This window comes from Arachis stenosperma, chromosome 3, assembly GCF_014773155.1.
Source record: "Arachis stenosperma cultivar V10309 chromosome 3, arast.V10309.gnm1.PFL2, whole genome shotgun sequence".
Taxonomy (NCBI): Eukaryota; Viridiplantae; Streptophyta; class Magnoliopsida; order Fabales; family Fabaceae; genus Arachis; species Arachis stenosperma.
Window position 1 is genome coordinate 110,011,355 of NC_080379.1, and position 26,187 is coordinate 110,037,541.

Consider the following 26,187-nt stretch of genomic DNA (forward strand, 5'->3'; position numbering starts at 1 on the left):
TATGTAGTGTTGTTATTACCATATCTTTGTTCGCCTTTTTTTGTTTTTACCTCTTAGAGAAATTAAAATAGATAGATACTTACTTTGGCAGTTTTCCTTCTTGCCCTCTTCTCGTTTTTATTAGATTGCACCAATTAAAGACACTTTAACACTCAGGAAGATAATTGCAGAATGATGCTCTCTGATTAAAGACAAGTGTTCTTTAATGTGGAAAAAGATGGATCATTTCTTTTCACATCAAACACAACACCCCAAGTGGATTTACGGTAGCTGGAAATACCCCAAGAATCACCAAACTTTATTTAAATTACCAATTAAGGATATCTATACAGCTCATCAGCTTCAAGTACCGGTTCCATAAAGGAAAAGTAACTCAAAATTTTATATGTCGTTCTTGAAGCACATTAATGGAAAGGAATCATATTTAAAATTAAGTAAATTTCACAACATTGATTAAATATATTATTTTTAAAGTAATTACCTAAATCAGTCCCCAAAGATTTTAAAAGCGGATATTTTAGTCTTTAAGAAAAAGCAATATACAGATTAATCTCTAAAATTTTATTCCGACAGACAAATCAATTCCCAATTTATTTTTTGATAGAGTAATTTCTAGATCAGTCTCCAAGAATTTTAAAAGCGGACATTTTAGACCTCAACAAAAATTAATACATATCAATCCCCAACGTTTTTTTCTGTCAGACATAACAGTTTCCCAACAGTTCCCCGTCCATTTTACTTGTATTATATTTCGACCTTTATTATTATTATTTTAGCTTTGTACATGTGGACGATGACACTAGCATATTAATACACTCTTTTTGTTAGAAACAAGAAAGATGAATAATGATGTTTTGAAATCCAAATTAAAACATTTTCTTTTAATAGAAACATAGTTTTTGAAATAGGCATCTTTTAATTATATTAAATACAAAAATATCAAATGATTTCAATTTTAAATTTTTTGTAGAATAATTTCTAATAATTTTATTAATTATTATTATTATTATTATTATTATTATTATTATTATTGAGTGAATATATATACACATATATATATATATATATGGTGGATACTACCATGAAGATTTTACTATTGTCTTTATATGAAGATGCTTCTTTTTTATCATTAGATGATGAAATGTATGGTTTGATTTTGATGTGTTACAAAAGTGTTATTTTTTCTAAAGTGTGGCTAAACAAACAAAATACACTTTTAACACAAGAATCTTCATAAAAAGATGTTTTTAGCATCTTCATTTGAGTAGTTGCCTATATATATTTACTCAATAATAATAATAATAATTTTATTTTACTTTTTTTGGATGGAAGACTATTATATTTAACGGAAAAAAACGTTGGAGATTGATCTGTATATTAATTTTTTTTAGGGATTAAAATATCCACTTTTAAAATTTTTGGAGACCGATATGAATAATTATTTTGATGAAAAATGAACCAAAAACTAATTTGTCTGCCAGAATAAAATCTTAGAGATTAATATGTGTATTATTTTTTTAAGAATTAAAATATTTATTTTTAAAATTCATAAAAACTTATTTAAATAATTACTCTTATTTTTATCTGAAAATTACGTTACAAATTAATTCCAAAATATTAAAATTAACTTATTATTTAAACCAAACAATAATTAATAATTAATTAACATATATGAACACAGGTTCTGGCACCCTTATGAATTGGGTCTAAAGAATTAAAATATAGGTTTATCGAACGGTTGAGTATAAGGAAATAATTACAATTATTGGATGATAACTAAATATTATTATTTTGGGTTAAAAATTAAATTAGACTTAATAACAAGTTAATTAGGTTCAATAGTAGTTTAGGCTCGTAAGTATTTATTCATTCACTAATGGCTTAAGAGAATAGTTGCTGATTATTAACCATAACAACGCATTTTCATCGAAACTAAAATCATTGTAACTGAATTAAATCTTTTTTTTTCTCATTCCACGTGATTACTTTCAAGAGTAAGTAAGAAAAAGTAATCCTGATCCAGACTCAAATAAAAAAAAATGATTACCAAATTAAAAAAAATAGAAAAAAAAGTCAATTAACAGCGCTCAAAAACAAAGATCACATCCGAAGACGATTCAAAAAATTATTTTATTTTTATGTTTTATTGTCGCTTGTTTAAAATATTTTTCTTCTTCATGCACCAAACAAAAAATTTGAAGAAAATGGAGATTATAATTTATTCACTGTTGCTGTCAAATCTTTCTTCTGCATTGCTGTTGTTGTATTTGGGAAAGAAGAAGACAACTGTTCAAGCCAGATTTCAAGATTTAGAAACTTTATTCCTCTATTAAAGGAATAAAGGGCCAGAGATTGATTCAAGGAGTGAGCACATAAGTTTGGGTCTTCATAAATTTCAAGCTAATCCTTTTTCTCCTTCATGAATTTACATTAAATTTTCTATTCTTTAGTGTTCATCTTTCTTTGTTTTTCAATAAAAAAAAAAGCATTAAGGGAGGTATCAGTAAAAGCAATTGAGAAAAAAAGACAAAGAGAGTTATCAAGAAGAAAAATCAGAAAATTATGTCAAAACTCTTTCGTATATTTTTCTATTTTGTACACATGATCTTGAGGAGATTCTCTTGCTAAGTTGGATAAGCACATAGTGGTTGCAAGTCTAGGAAGTGAATCTAGCCAAATCTAGCTTGATAGAAAATGGATTTGTCCTAGATAGGATCGGGTTGAATTTTAGAGAAATTGGTGTTTTGTAATCTATGTAAAAGATAGTGAAAATTCTTTCATTATTGTGGGGGAGAATGGATGTAGGTCAAATTGCACATGGTGACTGAACCATGATACATGGCTGTGTGATTTTTTTTCTCTACTCTTCTTCTATTTCACTTCGTAAAGAGACAAAATAAAAGTGTCTCCTGCATTGCATATTTCTCAGAAGTCACAGCTGTAACACTCTACCACACAGAGCTTTACGCTTAAGCCATAAAACAGAGGTGGTGTGGTATTACGACCTCTAAAATAAAATATATACATAATAATATTGAAAAGGATGCAGTATACGAGGAGCCTTGAAAAACGGATAAAGCAAAATCGCAAAATAAATAAAAAGCGCAATGCTCTGGAGACAAAATTACTTACGTGCGAAGAAAACTAAAGTTCATAAGTATAATTAAACAGAAAATAGAAATAGGGGGTCAAGAATACAAAATAACAAACTCCTAACTCAGCATGCGAAGCTAAGGCTGACCGGAGAATATTTACATACAAAATATACACCCATAACCCAAAATACATATTTAAACCCTAATTCTTCATAAACCTCTAGGAGGTACAAAATAAAACAAGTGTATATATAAGGAGAGTCTATACATATTTAACAAAAGATTAAAAGTAAAGCCCCAAACTATGAACTTCGCTGCAGAACACCAGACGCCTAGCGAGGTGCCTGTCGACCTGCATCTGAAAAATAACAACATCGTATGGGATGAGAACCGGGGGTTCTTGGTGCACGAAATTGTGATCATCAATGGCGCCATCAACATGGTACGCTCAATTGAAATCTCAACTCTTTATCACAACTTCGCACAACTAACCAGCAAGTGCACTGGGTCGTCCAAGTAATAAACCTTACGCGAGTAAGGGTCGATCTCACGGAGATTGTTGGTATGAAGCAAGCTATGGTCACCTTGTAAATCTCAGTCAGGCAGATTCAAATGGTTATGAATGATATATGAATAAAGCATAAAGATAGAGATACTTATGTAATTCATTGGTGAGAATTTCAGATAAGCGTATGGAGATGCTTTGTCCCTTCCGTCTCTCTGCTTTCCTACTGTCTTCATCCAATCCTTCTTACTCCTTTCCATGGCAAGCTGTATGTTGGGCATCACCGTTGTCAGTGGCTACAGTCCCGTCCTCTCAGTGAAAATGTTCAATGCGCTCTGTCACAGCACGGCTAATCATCTGTCGGTTCTCAATCAGGTTGGAATAGAATCCAGTGATTCTTTTGCGTCTGTCACTAACGCCCAGCCTTCAGGAGTTTAAAGCTCGTCACAGTCATTCAATCCTTGAATCCTACTCAGAATACCACAGACAAGGTTTAGACCTTCCAGATTCTCTTGAATGCCACCATTAGTTCTAGCTTATACCACGAAGATTCCGATTAAGAAATCCAAGAGATAAACATTCAAGCCTTGTTTGCTTGTAGAACGGGAGTGGTTGTCAGGCACGCATTCATAAGTGAGAATGATGATGAGCGTCACATAATCATCACATTCATCATATTCTTGGGTGCGAATGAATATCTTAGAACAAGAATAAGCTGAATTGAATAGAAGAACAATAGTAATTGCATTAATACTCGAGGTACAGCAGAGCTCCACACCTTAATCTATGGTGTGTAGAAACTCCACCGTTGAAAATACATAAGAACAAGGTCTAGGCATGGCCGTGAGGCCAGCCCCCAAACGTGATCTCAGATCTAAAGTGATCAAAAGATTCAAAGATCTCAAGATCCAAAGATGAAAATACAATAGTAAAAGGTCCTATTTGTAGAGAACTATTAGCCTAGGGTTTACAGAAATGAGTAAATGACATAAAAATCCACTTCCGGGCTCACTTGGTGTGTGCTTGGGCTGAGCATTGAAGCTTTCATGTGTAGAGACTTCTCTTGGAGTTAAACGCCAGCTTTTATGCCAGTTTGGGCGTTTAACTCCCATTCTTGTGCCAGTTCTGGCGTTTAACGCCGGGCAGTTTTGAGCTGATTTGGAACGCCAGTTTGGGCCATCAAATCTCGGACAAAGTATGAACTATTATATATTGCTGGAAAGCCCAGGATGTCTACTTTCTAACGCAGTTGAGAGCGCGCCAATTAGGCTTCTGTAGCTCCAGAAAATCCACTTCGAGTGCAGAGAGGTCAGAATCCAACAGCATCTGCAGTCCTTTTCAGCCTCTGAATCAGATTTTTGCTCAAGTCCCTCAATTTCAGCCAGAAAATACTTGAAATCACAGAAAAACACACAAACTCATAGTAAAGTCCAGAAAAGTAAATTTTAACTAAAAACTAATAAAAATATACTAAAAACTAACTAAAATATACTAAAAACATACTAAAAACAATGCCAAAAAGCGTATAAATTATCCGCTCATCACAACACCAAACTTAAATTGTTGTTTGTCCCCAAGCAACTGAAAATCAAATAAGATAAAAGGAAGAGAATATGCAATGAATTCCAAAAATATCTATGAAGATCAGTATTAATTAGATGAGCAGGGCTTTTAGCTTTTTGCCTCTGAACAGTTTTGGCATCTCACTCTATCCTTTGAAATTCAGAATGATTGGCTTCTATAGGAACTCAGAATCCAGATAGTGTTAATTGATTCTCCTAGTTAAGTATGATGATTCTTGAACACAGTTACTTTATGAGTCTTGGCCGTGGCCCAAAGCACTCTGTCTTCCAGTATTACCACCGGATACATACATGCCACAGACACATAATTGGGTGAACTTTTTCAGATTGTGACTCAGCTTTGCTAGAGTCCCCAATTAGAGGTGTCCAAGGTTCTTAAGCACACTCTTTTTGCCTTGGATCACAACTTTATTAATTTTTTCTTTTTCTTTTTTTTTATGCTTTTTCTTGCTTCAAGAATCATTTTTATGATTTTTCAGATCCTCAGTAACATGTCTCCTTTTTCATCATTCTTTCAAGAGCCAACCATTCATGAACAACAAATTCAAAAGACATATGCACTGTTTAAGCATACATTCAAAAAATAAAAGTATTGCCACCACATTAAAATAATTAATCTGTTATAAAATTCAAAATTCATGCAACTCTTCTCTTTTTCAATTAAGAACATTTTTTATTCAAGAAAGGTGATGGATTCATAGGACATTCATAACTTTAAGGCATAGACACTAAGACACTAATGATCATAAGACACAAACATAGATAAACATAAGCATTAAAATTCGAAAAACAGGAAAATAAAGAACAAGAAAATTAAAGAACGGGTCCACCTTAGTAATGGCGGCTTGTTCTTCCTCTTGAAGATCTTATGGAGTGCTTGAGCTCCTCAATGTCTCTTCCTTGCCTTTGTTGTTCCTCTCTCATGATTCTTTGATCTTCTCTAATTTCATGGAGGAGGATGGAATGTTCTTGGTGCTCCACCCTTAGTTGTCCCATGTTGGAACTCAATTCTCCTAGGGAGGTGTTGATTTGCTCCCAATAGTTTTGTGGAGGAAAGTGAATCCCTTGAGGTATCTCAGGGATTTCATGATGAGTGGGATCTCTTGTTTGCTCCATCCTTTTCTTAGTGATGGGCTTGTCCTCATCAATGAGGGTGTCTCCCTCTATGTCAATTCCAACTGAATAACAGAGGTAACAAATGAGATGAGAAAAAGCTAACCTTGCCAAGGTAGAGGACTTGTCCGCCACCTTATAAAGTTCTTGGGCTATAACCTCATGAACTTCTACTTCCTCTCCAATCATGATGCTATGAATCATGATGGCCCGGTCTATAGTAACTTCGGACCGGTTGCTAGTGGGAATGATTGAGCGTTGGATAAATTCCAACCATCCCCTAGCCACGGGCTTGAGGTCATGCCTTCTTAGTTGAACCGACTTCCCTCTTGAATCTCTCTTCCATTGAGCGCCCTCTTCACAAATGTCTATGAGGACTTGGTCCAATCTTTGATCAAAGTTGACCTTTCTAGTGTAAGGGTGTTCATCTCCTTGCATCATGGGCAAGTTGAATGCCAACCTTACATTTTTTGGACTAAAATCTAAGCATTTCCCCCGAACCATTGTAAGCCAATTCTTTGGGTTTGGGTTCACACTTTGATCATGGCTCTTGGTGATCCATGCATTGGCATAGATCTCTTGAACCATTAAGATTCCGATTTGTTGAATGGGGTTGGTAAGAACTTCCCAACCTCTTCTTCGAATCTCATGTCGGATCTTCGGGTATTCACTCTTTTTGAGTTTGAAAGAGACCTCGGGAATCACCTTCTTCATGGCCACAACTTCATAGAAGTGGTCTTGATGCACCCTTGAGATGAATCTCTCCATCTCCCATGACTCGGAGGTGGAAGCTTTTGCCTTCCCTTTCCTCTTTCTAGAGGTTTCTCAGGCCTTGGATGCCATAAATGGTTATGGAAAAACAAAAAGCAATGCTTTTACCACACCAAACTTAGAAGGTTTGCTCGTCCTCGAGCAAAAGAAGGAAGAAGAGAGTAGAAGAAGAAGAAATAGAGGAGATGGAGATGGCTTTGTGGTTCGGCCAAAGGGGGAGAAGTAGTGTTTAGGTTGTGTGAAAATGAAGGAGTGAAGATGGGTTTATATAGGGGTGGAGAGAGGGGTAGGGTTCGGTTATGAATGGGTGGGTTTGGGAGGGAAAGTGGTTTGAATTTGAATGGTGAGGTAGGTAGGGTTTTATGAACGATGGATATGAGTGGTGAAGAGAATAGTGGGATTTGATAGGTGAGGGGTTTTTGGGGAAGAGTGGTTGAGGTGATTGGTGAATGGGTGAAGAAGAAGAGAGAGGGTGGTGGGGTAGGTGGGGATCCTGTGGGGTCCACAGATCCTGAGGTGTCAAGGAAAATTCATCCCTGCACCAAGTGGCAAGCAAAAATGCTCTTCATGCCAATTCTAGCGTTAAACGCCGGGCTGGTGCCCATTTATGGCATTTAACGCCAGCTTCTTGCCCTTTCCTAGCGTTTAACGCCAGTCTGGTGCCCCTTTCTGGCATTAAACGCCCAGAATGGTGCTAGACTGGGTGTTAAACACCCATTTGCTGCCCTTACTGGCGTTTAAACGCCAGCAAGATCTTCCTCCAGGGTGTGCTATTTTCTTTCTGTTTTTCATTCTGTTTTTGCTTTTTCAATTGATTTTGTGACTTCTCATGATCATCAATCTACAGAAAATATAGAATAACAAAGGGAAATAGATTAAATATAGCACTGGGTTGCCTCCCAACAAGCGCTTCTTTAATGTCAGTAGCTTGACAGAGGGCTCTTATGGAGCCTCACAGATACTCAGAGCAATGTTAGAACCTCCCAATACCAAACTTAGAGTTTGAATGTGGGGGTTCAACACCAAACTTAGAAGTTGGTTGTAGCCTCCCAACACCAAACTTAGAGTTTGACTGTGGGGGCTCTGTTTGACTCTGTTTTGAGAGAAGCTCTTCATGCTTCCTCTCCATGGTGACAGAGGGATATCCTTGAGCCTTAAACACAAAGGATTCTTCATTCACTTGAATGATCAATTCTCCTCTGTCCACATCAATCACAGCCTTTGCTGTGGCTAGGAAGGGTCTGCCAAGGATGATGGATTCATCCATGCACTTCCCAGTTTCTAGGCCTATGAAATCAGTAGGGATGTAATGGTCTTCAATATTTACCAGAACATCCTCTACAAGCCCATAAGCTTGTTTTCTTGAATTGTCTGCCATCTCTAGTGAGATTCTTGCAGCTTGTACCTCAAAGATCCCTAGCTTCTCCATTACAGAGAGAGGCATGAGGTTTACACTTGACCTTAGGTCACACAAGGCCTTTTTGAAGGTCATGGTGCCTATGGCACAAGGTATTGAGAACTTTCCAGGATCTTGTCTCTTTTGAGGTAATCTCTGCCTAGACAAGTCATCCAGTTCTTTGGTGAGCAAGGAGGTTCGTTCTTCCAAGTCTCATTACCAAATAACTTGTCATTTAGCTTCATGATTGCTCCAAGGTACTTAGCAACTTGCTCTTCAGTGACATATTCATCCTCTTCAGAGGAAGAATACTCATCAGAGCTCATGAATGGCAGAAGTAAATCCAATGGAATCTCTATGGTCTCAGTGTGAGCTTCAGATTCCCATGGTTCCTCATTAGGGAACTCATTGGAGGCCAGTGGACGTCCATTGAGGTCTTCCTCAGTGGCGATCACTGCCTCTTCCTCCTCTCCAAGTTCGGCCATATGAGTTATGTTAATGGCCTTGCATTCTCCTTTTGGATTCTCTTCTGTATTGATTGGAAGAGTACTAGGAGGGAGTTCAGTAATTTTCTTGCTCAGCTGTCCCACTTGTGCCTCCAAGTTTCTAATGGAGGACCTTGTTTCAGTCATGAAACTTTGAGTGGTTTTGATTAGATCAGAGACCATGGTTGCTAAGTCAGAGTGGCTCTGCTTAGAAATCTCTGTCTGTTGCTGAGAAGATGATGGAAAAGGCTTGCCATTGCTAAACCTGTTTCTTCCACCATTATTGTTGTTGAAACCTTGTTGAGGTCTCTGTTGATCCTTCCATGAGAGATTTGGATGATTTCTCCATGAAGAATTATAGGTGTTTCCATAGGGTTCTCCCATGTAATTCACCTTTTCCATTGAAGGGTTCTCAGGATCATAAGCTTCTTCTTCAGATGAGGTATCCTTAGTACTGCCTGGTGCATTTTGCATTCCAGACAGACTTTGAGAAATCAAATTGACTTGCTAAGTCAATATTTTGTTCTGAGCCAATATGGCATTCAGAGTATCAATCTCAAGAACTCCTTTCTTCTGATTCGTCCTATTGCTCACAGGATTCCTTTCAGAAGTGTACATGAATTGGTTATTTGCAACCATTTCAATGAGCTCTTGAGCTTCTGCAGGCGTCTTCTGTAGATGAAGAGATCCTCCAGCAGAACTATCCAATGACATCTTGGACAATTCAGATAGACCATCATAGAAGATACCTATGATGCTCCATTCAGAAAGCATGTCAGAGGGACACTTTTTGATCAATTGTTTGTATCTTTCCCAAGCTTCATAGAGGGATTCACCTTTCTTCTGTCTGAAGTTTTGGACTTCCACTCTAAGCTTACTCAATTTTTGAGGTGGAAAGAACTTTGCCAAGAAGGCATTGACTAGCTTTTCCCAAGAGTTCATGCTTTCTTTAGGTTGTGAATCCAACCATATCCTAGCTCTGTCTCTTACAGCAAAAGGGAATAGCATAAGTCTATAGACTTTAGGGTCAACCCCATTAGTCTTGACAGTGTCACAGATTTGCAAGAATTCAGCTAAAAACTGATGAGGATCTTCCAATGGAAGTCCATGAAACTTGCAATTCTGTTGCATCAGAGAAACTAGTTGAGGCTTAAGCTCAAAGTTGTTTGCTCCAATGGCAGGGATAGAGATGCTTCTCCCATAGAAGTCGGGAGTAGGTGCAGTAAAGTCACCCAGCACCTTCCTTGCATCGTTGGCATTGTTGTTGTTTTCGGCTGCCATGGGTTCTTCTTCTTTGAAGATTTCTGTTAGATCCTCTATAGAGAGTTGTGCTTTAGCTTCACTTAGCTTTCGCTTCAAAGTCCTTTCAGGTTCAGGGTCAGCCTCAACAAGAATGCTTTTGTCTTTGCTTCTTCTCATATGAAAGAGAAGAGAACAAGAAAATATGGAATCCTCTATGTCACAGTATAGAGATTCCTTGAGGTGTCAGAGGAATAGAAAAATAGAAGGAAGAGGTAGAAGAATTCGAATTTATCAAGAAAGATGGAGTTCGAATTGTGCATTGAGGAGGAGTGTTAGTCCATAAATAGAAGGATGTGAGAAGAGGGGAAGAAATTTTCGAAAATTAGAGTGGAAAAGAAATCAAGTGGTTTTTGAAAAAGATTTTGAAATTAGAAATTAAAAAAATATGATTGAAAACTATTTTGAAAAAGATGTGATTAATAAGATATGATTGAAAAGACATAGTTTTAAAAAGATATGATTGAGAAGATATGATTTGAAAAATAATTTAAAAAGATTTGATTTTGAAAATTAATGACCTGCCTAACAAAAAAGATATGATCAAACATTAAACCTTTCTCAACAGAAAAGGCAACATACTTGAAATGTTGAATCAAATCATTAATTGTTAGCAAGTATTTTTGAAAATGGAAAGAAATTGATTTTGAAAATATATGATTGAAAAGATATGATTTGAAAAAAGATTTGATTTTGAAAAGATTTTGAAAACTTGAAAAAAATCTGAATTAAAAACAAAATCTTCCCTCTTGTGCCATCCTGGCGTTAAACGCCCAGAATGGTGCACATTCTGGCGTTTAATGCCCAAAACACTACCATTTTAGGCGTTAAACGCCCAGCCAGGCACCCTGGCTGGCGTTTAAACGCCAGTTTTCCTTCCTCACTGGGCGTTTTGAACGCCCAGCTTTTTCTGTGTAATTTTTCTGCTATATGTTCTGAATCTTCAATTCTCTGTATTATTGACTTGAAAAGACACAAATAAAAAATTTTTTTTGGATTTTTAATAATGAGGAATAATCAAAATGAAACTAAGATCAAATAAACAATGCATGCAAGACACCAAACTTAGAAGTTTGTATACTACTGACACTAACAAATTGAGAATGCATATGAGACACAACAACACTCAAGACAAGAGAATTTAAAGATCAGAGCAAGGAAATCATCAAGAACAACTTGAAGATCAATGAAGACACATGAATGAATTTGAAAAATGCAAGAAGAAAAGAAACATGCAATTGACACCAAACTTAAAATGAGACACTAGACTCAACAAGAAACATAAAATATTTTTGGTTTTTATGATTTTGTAATTTTTTTGGATTTTTTTTGAAAATTGAAAGAAAATAAGGATATCAAAATTCTTAATGAGAATTCCAAGAATCATGCAATGTTAGTCTAAAGCTTTAGTCTAAAGAAATTAGACATGGCTAGCCAAGCTTCAGCAGGACATTACATTCAAGAGCTAAATTGATGAGAATCAATCAGCTTTGGTGATGATAAGAACATCACCTTAAAACACTAGAATTCATTCTTAAGAACTCTGAAGAAAAAATACCTAATCTAAGCAACAAGATGAACCGTCAGTTGTTCAAACTCAAACAATCCCCGGCAACGGCGCCAAAAACTTGGTGCATGAAATTGTGATCATCAATGGCTCCATCAACATGGTATGCTCAATTGAAATCTCAACTCTTTATCACAACTTCGCACAACTAACCAGCAAGTGCACTGGGTCGTCCAAGTAATAAACCTTACACGAGTAAGGGTCGATCCCACGGAGATTGTTGGTATGAAGCAAGCTATTGTCACCTTGTAAATCTCAGTCAGGCAGATTCAAATGGTTATGAATGATATATGAATAAAGCATAAAGATAGAGATACTTATGTAATTCATTGGTGAGAATTTCAGATAAGCGTATGGAGATGCTTTGTCCCTTCCATCTCTCTGCTTTCCTACTGTCTTCATCCAATCCTTCTTACTCCTATTCATGGGAAGCTGTATGTTGGGCATCACCGTTGTCAGTGGCTACAGTCCCGTCCTCTCAGTGAAAATGTTCAACGCGCTCTGTCACAGCACGGCTAATCATCTGTCGGTTCTCAATCAGGTTGGAATAGAATCCAGTGATTCTTTTGCGTCTGTCACTAACGCCCAGCCTTCAGGAGTTTGAAGCTCGTCACAGTCATTCAATCCTTGAATCCTACTCAGAATACCACAGACAAGGTTTAGACCTTCCGGATTCTATTGAATGCCGCCATCAGTTCTAGCTTATACCACGAAGATTCCGATTAAGGAATCCAAGAGATAAACATTCAAGCCTTGTTTGCTTGTAGAACGGGAGTGGTTGTCAGGCACACGTTCATAAGTGAGAATGATGATGAGCGTCACATAATCATCACATTCATCATGTTCTTGGGTGCGAATGAATATCTTAGAACAAGAATAAGCTGAATTGAATAGAAGAATAATAGTAATTGCATTAATACTCGAAGTACAGCAGAGCTCCACACCTTAATCTATGGTGTGTAGAAACTCCACCGTTGAAAATACATAAGAACAAGGTCTAGGCATGGCCGTGAGGCCAGCCCCCAAACGTGATCTCAGATCTAAAGTGATCAAAAGATTCAAAGATCTCAAGATCCAAAGATGAAAATACAATAGTAAAAGGTCCTATTTGTAGAGAACTAGTAGCCAAGGGTTTACAAAAATGAGTAAATGACATAAAAATCCACTTCCGGGCCCACTTGGTGTGTGCTTGGGCTGAGCATTGAAGCTTTCATGTGTAGAGACTTCTCTTGGAGTTAAACGCCAGCTTTTATGTCAGTTTGGGCGTTTAACTCCCATTCTTGTGCCAGTTCCGGCGTTTAACACCGGGCAGTTTTGAGCTGATTTGGAACGCCGGTTTGAGCCATCAAATCTCAGGCAAAGTATGGACTATTATATATTGTTAGAAAGCCCAGGATGTCTACTTTCTAACGCAGTTGAGAGCGCGCCAATTGGGCCTCTGTAGCTCCAGAAAATCCACTTCGAGTGCAGGAAGGTCAGAATCCAACAGCATCTGCAGTCCTTTTCAGCCTCTGAATCTGATTTTTGCTCAAGTCCCTCAATTTCAGCCAGAAAATACCTGAAATCACAGAAAAACACACAAACTCATAGTAAAGTCCAGAAAAGTGAATTTTAACTAAAAACTAATAAAAATACTAAAAACTAACTAAAACATACTAAAAACATACTAAAAACAATGCCAAAAAGCGTATAAATTATCCGCTCATCAGTTCTCAGCATGGTAAAAGTACTATGCACATAAGATAGAAGGTCTTGAGAATGCCAGAGGTAATCCTAGAACACCGAAATTCAGATTATAAAACTTAAAGGACTAAAGCAGAAACCATAAACAGGTGGTTCTCTAAGGTTCTAACTTAACCAGAACTCGAACTAAAACCTCAATCACTCCACCTTTCCTCCGTTCCTCCAACTCCAATGAAATTGTACAGATAGATAAGCAGACAATGACAAACACAAGTAGGAACAAATAATACATATAGCAAGTATAACAACTAGCATATTATAATCAATTAGACATTCCTAGTGAATGCACAATCAAGCAATTCAAACAATATGCACATGATGCATGTCTGTCCTATGGCTGATGAGGTTCATCTGTCAGTTACCAAGCCAACTTGACAAGTTTGGCTGCTAAATCCTAACTTTTAGCACCTCATAATCGTACCAAAATTTCAAGCGTTACTTACCTCTAAATCTTTTTATTATATACTATCTTTATTTAATATTGAGCCTTCGCGAATACGAACCAAAGTTTTAACCAAGAAAGCGAAGAGTCTGTACCTTAAACCATTTAATCACAATATATATATATATATATATACATATATATATGTATATATATATATATATATATATATATACATATATATATGTATATATATATATATATATATATATATATATTCACATAGCATTATATACATAAACTTATTTCAAGATTCTCAAAACCAAATCCTACCACTCTAAAAACCAAAACAATAAATGACGAGGAAAAAATAAATTCTAACAACTCGACTTGTAAACATAATCTTCTACGCTCCTATAACTCTGCACTAAACCTTCGCACCTATAGCTGAAATGGGTGGAAATATGGGGTAAAAACTGGGGAGTTCTTAGCAGGGTTGGGTTAAAAGTTTAGTTCATTTTATATATACTTGGTCAATAATAACCGTCAACAAGGGACAATCCATTTCAACAATTATAAAACACAGAATTCAAACCGCCATTTAGCACACCCACAATCACAGGAAACACACTCACAAACAAATATGCTCAAACACGTATGATGCATGCCTAGTCCTATGCAGGCCATGAGCTCATGTGTCAGTTTGTTGCCCGATTCTCGACACTGGTGCTGAGATAAGCGTTTTGTATCGCCGTCCTTATCTCAGCCAACGTCTCCTCCATGAGCGTTACGTATCGTCGTCCTCATGGGGGAACCTTTCTTTCGGTCTACAATGAGCGTTACGCATCGCCGTCCTCAATCAGCCATCTCTATAGTGTCAAGTGAGCGTTACGCATCGTCGTTCCCACTAGATACTTAGCACTAAGGCCTAAACAACGTTCAACTTTATTTTAATCTTTACTCTCTACTCTACTGTGCAGAGATCCCTCTAGTTAATACATTCTTTCATTCCTACCCTCTGCTCTCCTGTGGCAAAGGTTCTTTAGATTCTTTTAATCTTTTAATTCTTTTATTCTATGTTATTTATTGAATTATATTTTCACTTAACTCAGCAACTTTTGTCTGAGTTTGGCTTCCAGTGTCATAACCTTTGTAAGCAACCTCTGTCTTACAGGTGCGACTCTCTTGAGCCGATGTATGAAAACATAACCTCTGTAAGTAACCTCAGTCTTACAGGTGTGACCATCCCCTGGATTGGCCGATATATCTTTGGAAGCGAATCTCGGTGGACTCACCACCATATCTTTGCTTATCTCATTTTCTTTTCGTTCTTTCATTCCTTTTCTTTTCTTTCTTCTTCTTTTCTTTTCTATCATTTTATAATATAATTTATCTTCGCACTATTTCCTCGCCTTTCCCTGAGTATCTTATGAAAAAGAATTATAAAGTACTTTAATTAAGTATGCGTTCTCTAAAACTTTTAAAATCACTCTATTTGCTCTTCTCTAACTTAAAATAGTATTAATAATATCTTTACTAGATAATATTCTTAATAAAATAATAATAATAATAATAATAAAATAAGATATTTTAAATAATAAATAAATATAATATATATCTTTTTTTAAAACTTATTTTTTAAATTTTTATTAGTTACTTTTTAAATCACGAACTTTTTAATATTCTATTTTTAATCTTAATATTTTATAAAAATTATATTTGAACCCTCACTTATTTTCATATTTATAAAAATAACTCTAAATTTTTATAAAATATCCATTTTATCCCATATTCTATTTATTACCCAAAATATCTAACAACTTATATAATTACAAATTATACCTCAAAAAATTTTAAAATATTAATTGGATAGTGCTTATAATTAACTATATGAATATAATAAGACGAGTATATTTTTTTATTAAATTAAATTAAATTATTAATTTAAATTATAATCATCTAAATTTTAAATTAAATATTTTATAATTTAAAAATTTAAAATTATTTAAATTAAATTAAATTAAATAAAAAAATAAAAATCAAACTAACGCTTTATATCAATGCGTCAAAAGATTTTGTCCATATGAATATAATAATATGAGTATAATTAATGGAATAAAATTGTTAATTTAATTTAAAATTTAAGTTATTAATTTTTTTTTTCAAATCGAATATTTAATTAACTGTATGAGTACAATATTAATACAATAATATGAGTATATAATATTAAAGTCAATTTATTACAATAAAATACATATCTTTGAGACCTTTGCATTAAACTTGTTATGCCCATATCCGGATGTATCTGGGATTTTTTTTTTATTTCTATATATTCCGGATATACCTTATTTGATTTATGTTTTTAAAATTTTTTTATATGTACTCAAAATATGTACGTGTATTTAAAATTATAAATTTTCTGCCTAATATATATTTTGATAAATATTATATTTATTTAAGAGTAGTTATTTAAATCAGTTTCTAAGGATTTTAAAAGTAGACATTTTTATTTTCACAAAAAATTAATACGCAGATTAATCTTCAAAGTTTTACTACTCCGACAGATAAATCAGTCCCCAGTTCATTTGTCGACAGAGTAATTACCCAGATCAGTCATCAAGAATTTTAAAAATGGATATTTTAATTTCCAAAAAAAAATTAATATACAGATCAAGTCCCAGCGTTTTTCTTCGTTAGACATAACAGTCTTTTATCCAAGGCTTTGAACATCAATGACTAGGAAGGTCAGACATGATTAAAAGTTCAAAGAGTTGTTTTCCTAGTCATATGCTTGTGGTGTGATTGTGTCAAGTAATCCTTGAGACAGAACACTTAGAGTCGAAACCAAGTGCGCTTAACCGAGTATGCCAAAGGCTTTGAGCACCAATGTCTGGGAGTAACTGAAAGAAAAATCAGAACTCATAGAGAGTCCCCCAGTTAAGTGCTTGTGGTGTTTTTGTGTCAAGTAACCCTTAAGACAAAACATTTAAAGTCACGGCTAGGCTCAAGGTGCAAAGCACCAAAGTAAAATAAATTAAAGGAAATCATGTTGTGTTCATGGATTAAACTGGAGTATAAAGACTAGAGAATTCATAACATGATCTGGATTCTAATTCCGAATGACACTGACATTCCTCTGATTTAAAGGAGAGTGAGATGCCAAAACTATTCAAAATTACAATGAATAAACCCCATTTTAAGAATAGACTTGAGCTTAATCGAACTCTCATTCTCATGCAAATTCACATCCTTAGCCTATATTAGTTTGGTTGCTTGAGGACAAGCAACAATTCAAGTTTGGTGTTGTGATGCGTGAGCATCTTTCTCATATTTTCCTAGTGAATTTGCATTTAAATTGTTAAGTTTAATCAAGAATTAATTGTCTTTTAGCCACTATGAATGCTACTTTGAGTCTTGTGCAATTCTGTTTATTTTAGGTAGCATTCAGCTGGATTTGATGGAGTTTCTGCAACACAAGAATTAAAGGAGATGATAGCGAGGAGCGACGCGTGCGCGTACCTGACGCGTGCGCGTACCTGACGCGTGCGCGTGATTTGGAGCTTTCCATGGCGACGCGTGCGCGTGCCTGATGCGTACGCGTGAAAAGCAAAGTTGCACAGCGACGCGTGCACGTACCTGACGCGGACGCGTGACACGCAGGATAGACCATCGACGCGTACGCGTGACTGACGCGTACGCGTGACATGCGCCACGTGCAGAAAATACAAAAAATGCTGGGGGCAATTTCTGGGCCCCATTTTGGCACTCAAGTAAGGCGTAGCTCTCTACTAAGTTAGGCGCGGATCTAGTGAAGCCAAGTGGTCCCCACGTTACAAGGCGTGGATTATTTAATTCATTCTGATTCAAATTTGAATTTAAAAAGAGGAAAAGATATTATCTTAATTTTAGATATTAGATTTTAAATTAATTAGGATTAGTTATAAAAAGGAGAAACTTTTCTTCTTTAGGGGGATTTTTTCCGGGGGATTCCATTAGGGGATTCTATACCAATTAACATTTCGTACTTCAAAGTTTACTTTTATCCTAGTTTTCTTCTCTGAGTCATGAGCAACTAAACCTCCATTGTTAAGGTTAGGAGCTCTGTCTATTATATGAATTGATACTATTATTTTTCAATTTTAATTCATGTTTTGATTTATAATTCAAGAATTGTTTTCGTTCTTTACTTTATGAATTTGGGTGGAACGGAAGTATGACCAATGTTCTAATTGAGTTCTTGTATAACTTGGAAAAGCTCTTTACTTGAACAACAACTTGAAAACAATTTCTCCTAAATTCTAATTATTTGGATTTAACGAAATACGTAACATATAATCCTCTTATTTTTGGGTAATTAGGCTTTTGTGGCATACAAATTGGAATTTGATCATCACCCTCTAATTGGAATTAATTGACCAAGGAATTGGGAGTTAATGAATTTTAGAAGAGACTAGGAAGGTCTAAGGAATTAGGGTTGGTGGACGAAATTGTGATCCATGTTCTTTAAGTTGTACTCCTTGTACTTTTATGGAATTTGAAATTGGCACGAGTGGACACAACTCCGTTCAACTAACCAGCAAGTGTACTGGGTCGTCCAAGTAATAAACCTTACGAGAGTAAGGGTCGATCCCACAGAGATTGTTGGTATGAAGCAAGCTATGGTTACCTTGTAAATCTCAGTTAGGCAGATTAAATTGGTTTAAGGTTTTGAAAATTAATAATAAATAGAAATAATAAAAGGGATAGAATACTTATGCAAATTCAGTGGTGGGAATTTCAGATAAGCGAATGGAGATACTGTATGGCTCAAGAACGCCTACTTTCCTATTGCTTCAACTCAATCCTTCTTACTCCTTTCCATGGCAAGCTGTGTATAGGGGTTCACCGTTCGACGATGGCTACTTTGTATCCTCTCTGGAAAATGGTCCTCTGCGCTGTCACTCGCATGGCTAATCGTCTGGAGGCATCACACTGGCCGAAGGCTACATCCCATCCTCGCAGTGAAAACTACGCTCACGCGCTCTGTCACAGCACGGCTAATCACTGGTTGGTTCCCGCTCCTGCTGGAATAGAATCCCTTGATTCTTTTGCGTCTGTCACTAACGCCCAGCACTTGCGAGTCTGAAGCACGTCACAGTCATTCATTACCGGAATCCTACTCGGAATACCACAGACAAGGTTAGACTTTTCGGATTCCCAGGATCCTACTCGGAATACCACAGACAAGGTGAGACTTTCCGGATCCTCATGAATGCCGCCATCTATCTAGCTTATACCACGAAGATTCTGTTGGGGAATCTAAGAGATACACATTCAAGCTCGGTTGCATGTAGAACGGAGGTGGTTGTCAATCACGCGCGTTCATAGGTGAGAATGATGATGAGCGTCACATAATCATCACATTCATCATGTTATTGGGTGCGAATGAATATCTTGGAATAAGAATAAGAGAGAATTGAATGGAAGAAAATAGAATTGCATTAATACTTGAGGTACAGTAGAGCTCCACACCCTTAATCTATGGTGTGCAGAAACTCCACCGTTGAAAATACATAAGTAAAAGGTTCAGGCATGGCCGAATGGCCAGCCCCCTGAGTGATCAAGAGACCGAATAATCAAAGGCTAAACAGTCAAGAGATTAAACTGTCAAAAGATATCTAATACAATAGTTAAATGTTCTATTTATAATAAACTAGCTCCTAGGGTTTACATGAGTAGGTAATTGATGCATAAATCCACTTCCGGGGCCCACTTGGTGTATGCTTGGGCTGAGCTTGATCAATCCACGAGCTGAGGCTTCTCTTGGAGTTGAACTCCGAGTTATGACGTGTTTTGGGCGTTCAACTCCGGATCATGACGTTTTTCTGGCGTTTAACTCCAGACAGCAGCATGTACTTGGCGTTCAACGCCAAGTTACGTCATCAATTTCCGAATGAAGTATGGACTATTATATATTGATGGAAAGCTATGGATGTCTACTTTACAACGCCGTTGAGAGCGCGCCATTTGGAGTTCTGTAGCTCCAGAAAATCCATTTCGAGTGCAGGGAGGTCAGATTCCAACAGCATCAGCAGTCCTTTTTGTCAGCCTTTTTCAGAGTTTTGCTCAAGTCCCTCAATTTCAGCCAGAAATTACCTGAAATCACAGAAAAACACACAAACTCATAGTAAAGTCCAATAATGTGAATTTAATATAAAAACTAATGAAAACATCCCTAAAAGTAGCTTGAACTTACTAAAAACTACCTAAAAACAATGCCAAAAAGCGTATAAATTATCCGCTCATCACAACACCAAACTTAAATTGTTGCTTGTCTCCAAGCAACTGAAAATCAAATAAGATAAAAAGAAGAGAATATACTATAAATTCCAAAATATCAATGAATATTAATTCTAATTAGATGAGCGGGACTTGTAGCTTTTTGCTTCTGAACAGTTTTGGCATCTCACTTTTTCCTTTGTAGTTTAGAGTGATTGGCGTCTCTTAGGAACTTAGAATTTTGGATAGTGTTATTGATTTTCCTAGTTAAGCATGTTGATTCTTGAACACAGCTACTTATGAGTCTTGGTTGTGGCCCTAAGCACTTTGTTTTCCAGTATTACCACTGGATACATAAATGCCACAGACACATAACTGGGTGAACCTTTTCAGATTGTGACTCAGCTTTGCTAGAGTCCCCAGTTAGTGGTGTCCAGAGCTCTTAAGCACACTCTTTTGCTTTGGATCACGACTTTAACCACTTGGTCTCAAGCTTTTCACTTGGACCTTCATGACACAAGCACATGGTTAGGGACAGCTTGGTTTAGCCGCTTAGGCCTGGATTTTATTTCCTTGGGCCCTCCTATCCATTGATGCTCAAAGCCTTGGATCCTTTTTACCCTTGCCTTTTGGTTTTAAGGGCTATTGGCTTTTTCTGCTTGCTTTTTCTTTTTCTTTCTATTTTTTTTTCGCCAAAAAAAATTTTTTTTTTCGCCATTCACTGCTTTTTCTTGCTTCAAGAATCAATTTCATGATTTTTCAGATCATCAATAACATTTCTCTTTGTTCATCATTCTTTCAAGAGCCAACAGTTTTAACATTCATAAACAACAAGATCAAAAGACATATGCACTGTTCAAGCATTCATTCAGAAAACAAAAAGTATTGTCACCACATCAATATAATTAAATTAAATTCAAGGATAAATTCGAAATTCATGTACTTCTTGTTCTTTTGAATTAAAACATTTTTCATTTAAGAGAGGTGAAGGATTAATGGATTTTATTCATAGCTTTGAGACATGGTTACATACTAATGATCATGAAGTAAAGACACAAAACATAGATAAACACAATATTAAAAACCGAAAAGCAAAAAGAAATAAGAACAAGGAATGAATCCACCTGAGTGAGGGTGGTGCCTTCTTGAAGGTCCAATGGTGCTTTTTGAGCTCCTCTATGTCTCTTCCTTGCTTCTGTTGAATGATTCCTAGTAATTTTGGTGTTTCTACCCTTAGTTGCTTCCAATATTTGTGTGGAGGACAACTTATCCCCTGAGGTATCTCAGGGATCTCTTGATTTGTAGCCACATGTTCTACCACTGAGCTATGACGGCTTTATATGAGTCTTTTTATCTCCCAAGACTCAGAGGTGGAAGCTTTTGTCTTCCCTTTGAGGTTTCTCTGGCCTTAGGTGCCATTAATGGTAATGGAAAAGCAAAAAAGCTATGCTTTTACCACACCAAACTTAAAATATTGCTCGCCCTCGAGCAAGAGAAGAAAGAAGAGAAGAAGAAGAAGAAGAAGAAGAAGAAAATGGAGGAGAGTGAGGGGAGATGGATTCGGCTATATGGGTGGGATTGGGTGGGAAGGAGAAGTTGAATTGTAAAGGTAGGTGGGGTGTATGGGGAAGATTGGATAAATGTGGGTGGTGAATGAAAAACAGAAGGGATGACCATGAATGGAGAGAGAGAGGGCGAGGTAGGTGGGGATCCTGTGAGGTTCACAGATCCTGAGGTGATCCTGTGGGGTCCACAGATCCTGAGGTGTCAAGGAATTCCATCCCTGCACCAAATAGGCATGTAAAATGCCTTTGCACACCATTCTGGCGTTTAAACGCCCATTGGTGCACATTCTGGGCGTTCAACGCCCATGTAAAGCATGTTTCTGGCGTTGAACGCCAGTTTCATGCTTGTTACTGGCGTTCAGCGCCAGTTTTTTCCTCTCTGGGCACATTCTTGGCGTTCAGCGCCAGAATGTTGCTTGTTTATGGCGTTCAGCGCCAGAATGGTGCTCTGTTCTGGCGTTGAACGCCAGCCAGATGCATCTTACTGGCGTTGAACGCCAGCCTGTGCGTCCTCCAGGGTGTGAATTTTTTCTTCTGCTATTTTTGATTCTGTTTTTAATTTTTATGATTTTTTCGTGACTCCTCATGATCATGTACCTAATAAAACAAAAAATAACAATAAAATAGAATAGAATAAAATTAGATAAATAAAATTGGGTTGCCTCCCAACAAGCGCTTCTTTAATGTCAATAGCTTGACAGTGGCTCTCATGGAGCCACAAGGTGATCAGGTCAATGTTGTATAGTTGCCAACACCAAACTTAGAGTTTGGATATGGGGTCTTAACACCAAACTTAGAGTTTGGTTGTGGCCTCACAACACCAAACTTAGAGTTTGACTGTGTGGGCTCTTCTTGACTCTGAACTGAGAGAAGCTCTTCATGCTTACTCTCTTCTGTCACAGAGGGATGGCCATGTGCCTTAAACACAAGGTAGTCCCCATTCAATTGAAGGACTAATTCACCTCTGTTGACATCTATCACAGCTCCTGCTGTGGCTAGGAAAGGTCTTCCAAGGATGATGCAATCATCCTCTTCCTTCCTAGTGTCTAAGATTATGAAATCAGCAGGGATGTAAAGGCCTTCAACCTTTACTAACACGTCCTCTACTATTCCATAAGCTTGTTGGTGGACGAAATTGTGATCAATGTTCTAACTATTTTGAGTGAAATCATTATTATGGCACCAGTTGAATTCACAACTCCGTTCAACTAACCAGCAAGTGTACTTGGTCGTCCAAGTAATAAACCTTACGTGAGTAAGGGTCGATCCCACAGAGATTGTTGGTATGAAGCAAGCTATGGTCACCTTGTAAATCTCAGTTAGGCAGATAAAATTATGGAATTTAGAAAATCAAATAATAAAAAGAAATAATAAAAGGGATACTTATGCAGATTCATTGGTAGGAATTTCAGATAAGCATATGGAGATACTGTATGGCTCAAGAACACCTACTTTCCTACTGCTTCACTTCAATCCTTCTTACTCCTTTCCATGGCAAGCTGTGTATAGGGGTTCACCGTTCGACGATGGCTACTTTCAATCCTCTCGGGAAAATGGTCCTCTGCGGCTGTCACTCGCATGGCTAATCGTCTGGAGGCATCACCTGGCCGAAGGCTACATCCCATCCTCGCAGTGAAAACTACGCTCATGCACTCTGTCACAGCACGGCTAATCACTGGTTGGTTCCCGCGCCTACTGGAATAGAATTCCTTGATTCTTTTGCGTTTGTCACTAACGCCCAGCACTTGCAAGTCTGAAGCACGTCACAGTCATTCATTACCGGAATCCTACTCGGAATACCACAGACAAGGTTAGACTTTCCGGATCCTCATGAATGCCGCCATCTATCTAGCTTATACCACGAAGATTCTGTTGGGGAATCTAAGAGATACACATTCAAGCTCTGTTGCATGTAGAACGGAAGTGGTTGTCAATCACGTGCGTTCATAAGTGAGAATGATAATGAGGGTTATCTAATCATCACATTCATCATGTTCTTGGGTGCGAATGAATATCTTGGAATAAGAATAAGAGAGAATTGAATAAAAGAAAATAGAACTGCATTAATACTTGAGGTACAGCAGAGCTCCACACCCTTAATCTATGGTGTGCAGAAACTCCACCGTTGAAAATACATAAGTAGAAGGTTCAGGCATGGCCGAATGGCCAGCCCCCATGATCTGAGAACTAATCGTCCCAAGATGTCTAATACACTAGTAAAAAGTTCTATTTATAATAAACTAGCTCCTAGGGTTTACATGAGTAAGTAATTGATGCATAAATCCACTTTCGGGGCCCACTTGGTGTATGTTTGGGCTGAGCTTGATCAATCCACGAGCTGAGGCTTCTCTTGGAGTTGAACTCCGAGTTATGACGTGTTTTGGGCGTTCAACTCCGGATCATGACGTTTTTCTGGCGTTTAACTCCAGACAGCAGCATGAACTTGGCGTTCAACGCCAAGTTACGTCGTCGATTTCCGAATAAAGTATGGACTATTATATATTGCTGGAAAGCCCTGGATGTCTACTTTCCAACGCCGTTGAGAGCAAGCCAATTGGAGTTCTGTAGCTCCAGAAAATCCATTTCGAGTGCAGGGAGGTCAGATTCCAACAGCATCAGCAGTCCTTTTGTCAGCCTTTTTCAGAGTTTTGCTCAAATTCCTCAATTTCAGTCAGAATTTACCTGAAATCACAGAAAAACACACAAACTCATAGTAAAGTCCAGAAATGTGAATTTAACAAAAAAACTAATGAAAACATCCCTAAAAGTAGCTTGAACTTACTAAAAACTACCTAAAAACAATGCCAAAAAGCGTATAAATTATCCGCTCATCACTTGTCTCAATGACTTGTCTACCAATTGTAATGAGAACAAGGCAGGTTGTTCCTCAATGATCCCCAGCTTCTCCATTACAGAGAGTGGCATAAGATTTATTCCTGACCCCAGATCACACAGAGCTTTTTCAAAGATCATGGTGCCTATGGTACAAGGTATTAAGAACTTGCCAGGATCTTGTTTCTTTTGAGGTAGAATTTTCTGAATCCAAGTATCCAGTTCATTAATGAGCAAGGAGGTTCACTTTCCCAAGTCTCATTACCAAACAACTTGGCATTTAGCTTCATGATAGCTCCTAAATATTGAGCAACTTGCTCTCCAGTTACATCTTCATCCTCTTTAGAGGATGAATAGTCTTCAGAGCTCATGAATGGCAGAAGGAGATTCAATGGAATCTCTATGGTCTCTGTATGAGCCTAAGATTCCTTTGGATCCTTAATAGGAAACTCCTTCTTGCTTGAGGAACGTCCCAGGAGGTCTTCCTCACTAGGATTTTCGTCCTCCTCCTCCCTTGTGCATTCGGCCATATTGACTATGTCAATGGCTTTGCACTCTCCTTTTGGATTCTCTTCTGTATTACTTGGGAGAATACTGGGAGGAGTTTCAATGACTTTCTTACTCAGCTGGCCCACTTGTGCCTCCAGATTTCTAATGGAGGATCTGGTTTCACTCATGAAACTGAAAGTGGCCTTTGACAGATCAGAGACTACATTGGCTAAATTAGAAGTATTTTGTTCAGAATTCTCTGTCTGTTGCTGAGAAGATGATGGATATGGCTTGCTATTGCTCAGCCTATTGTGTCCACCATTGTTAAAGCCTTGTTGAGGCTTTTGTTGATCCTTCCATGAGAAATTTGGATGATTTCTCCATGATAGGTTATAGGTGTTTCCATAAGGTTCACCCATGTAATTAACCTCTGCCATGGCAGGGTTCTCAGGATCATAAGCTTCTTCAGAAGCTGCCTCTCTAGTACTGTTGGATGCATGTTGCCATCCATTCAGATTTTGAGAGATCATGTTGACCTGTTGAGTCAACACTTTGTTCTGAGCCAATATGGCATTCAGAGCATCAATTTCAAGAACTCCTTTCTTCTGAGGTATCCCATTATTCACGGAATTCCTCTCAGAAGTGTACATGAATTGGTTGTTTGCAACCATGTCAATGAGTTCTTGAGCCTCTTCAGGCGTTTTCTTCAGGTGAATAGATCCACCTGCAGAATGGTTGATGAGCGGATAATTTGTACGCTTTTTGGCATTGTTTTTAGTATGTTTTTAGTATGATCTAGTTAGTTTTTAGTATATTTTTATTAGTTTTTAGTTAAAATTCACTTTTCTGGACTTTACTATGAGTTTGTGTGTTTTTCTGTGATTTCAGGTATTTTCTGGCTGAAATTGAGGGACCTGAGCAAAAATCTGATTCAGAGACTGAAAAGGACTGCAGATGTTGTTGGATTCTGACCTCCCTGCACTCGAAGTGGATTTTCTGGAGTTACAGAAGCCCAATTGGCGCGCTCTCAACGGCGTTGGAAAGTAGACATCCTGGGCTTTCCAGCAATATATGATAGTCTATACTTTGCCCAAGATTTGATGG

General features: G+C 37.2%; 1 non-coding gene across 1 annotated transcript; it reads left to right on the forward strand.

Annotated features, from left to right (window-relative positions):
- Positions 1-9,716: 9,716 nt before the first annotated feature.
- LOC130971440 (small nucleolar RNA R71) lies at positions 9,717-9,824 on the forward strand. Its single transcript, XR_009082660.1, has one exon. It is a non-coding gene; the product is annotated as a small nucleolar RNA R71 (small nucleolar RNA).
- The last annotated feature ends 16,363 nt before the right edge of the window (positions 9,825-26,187 follow it).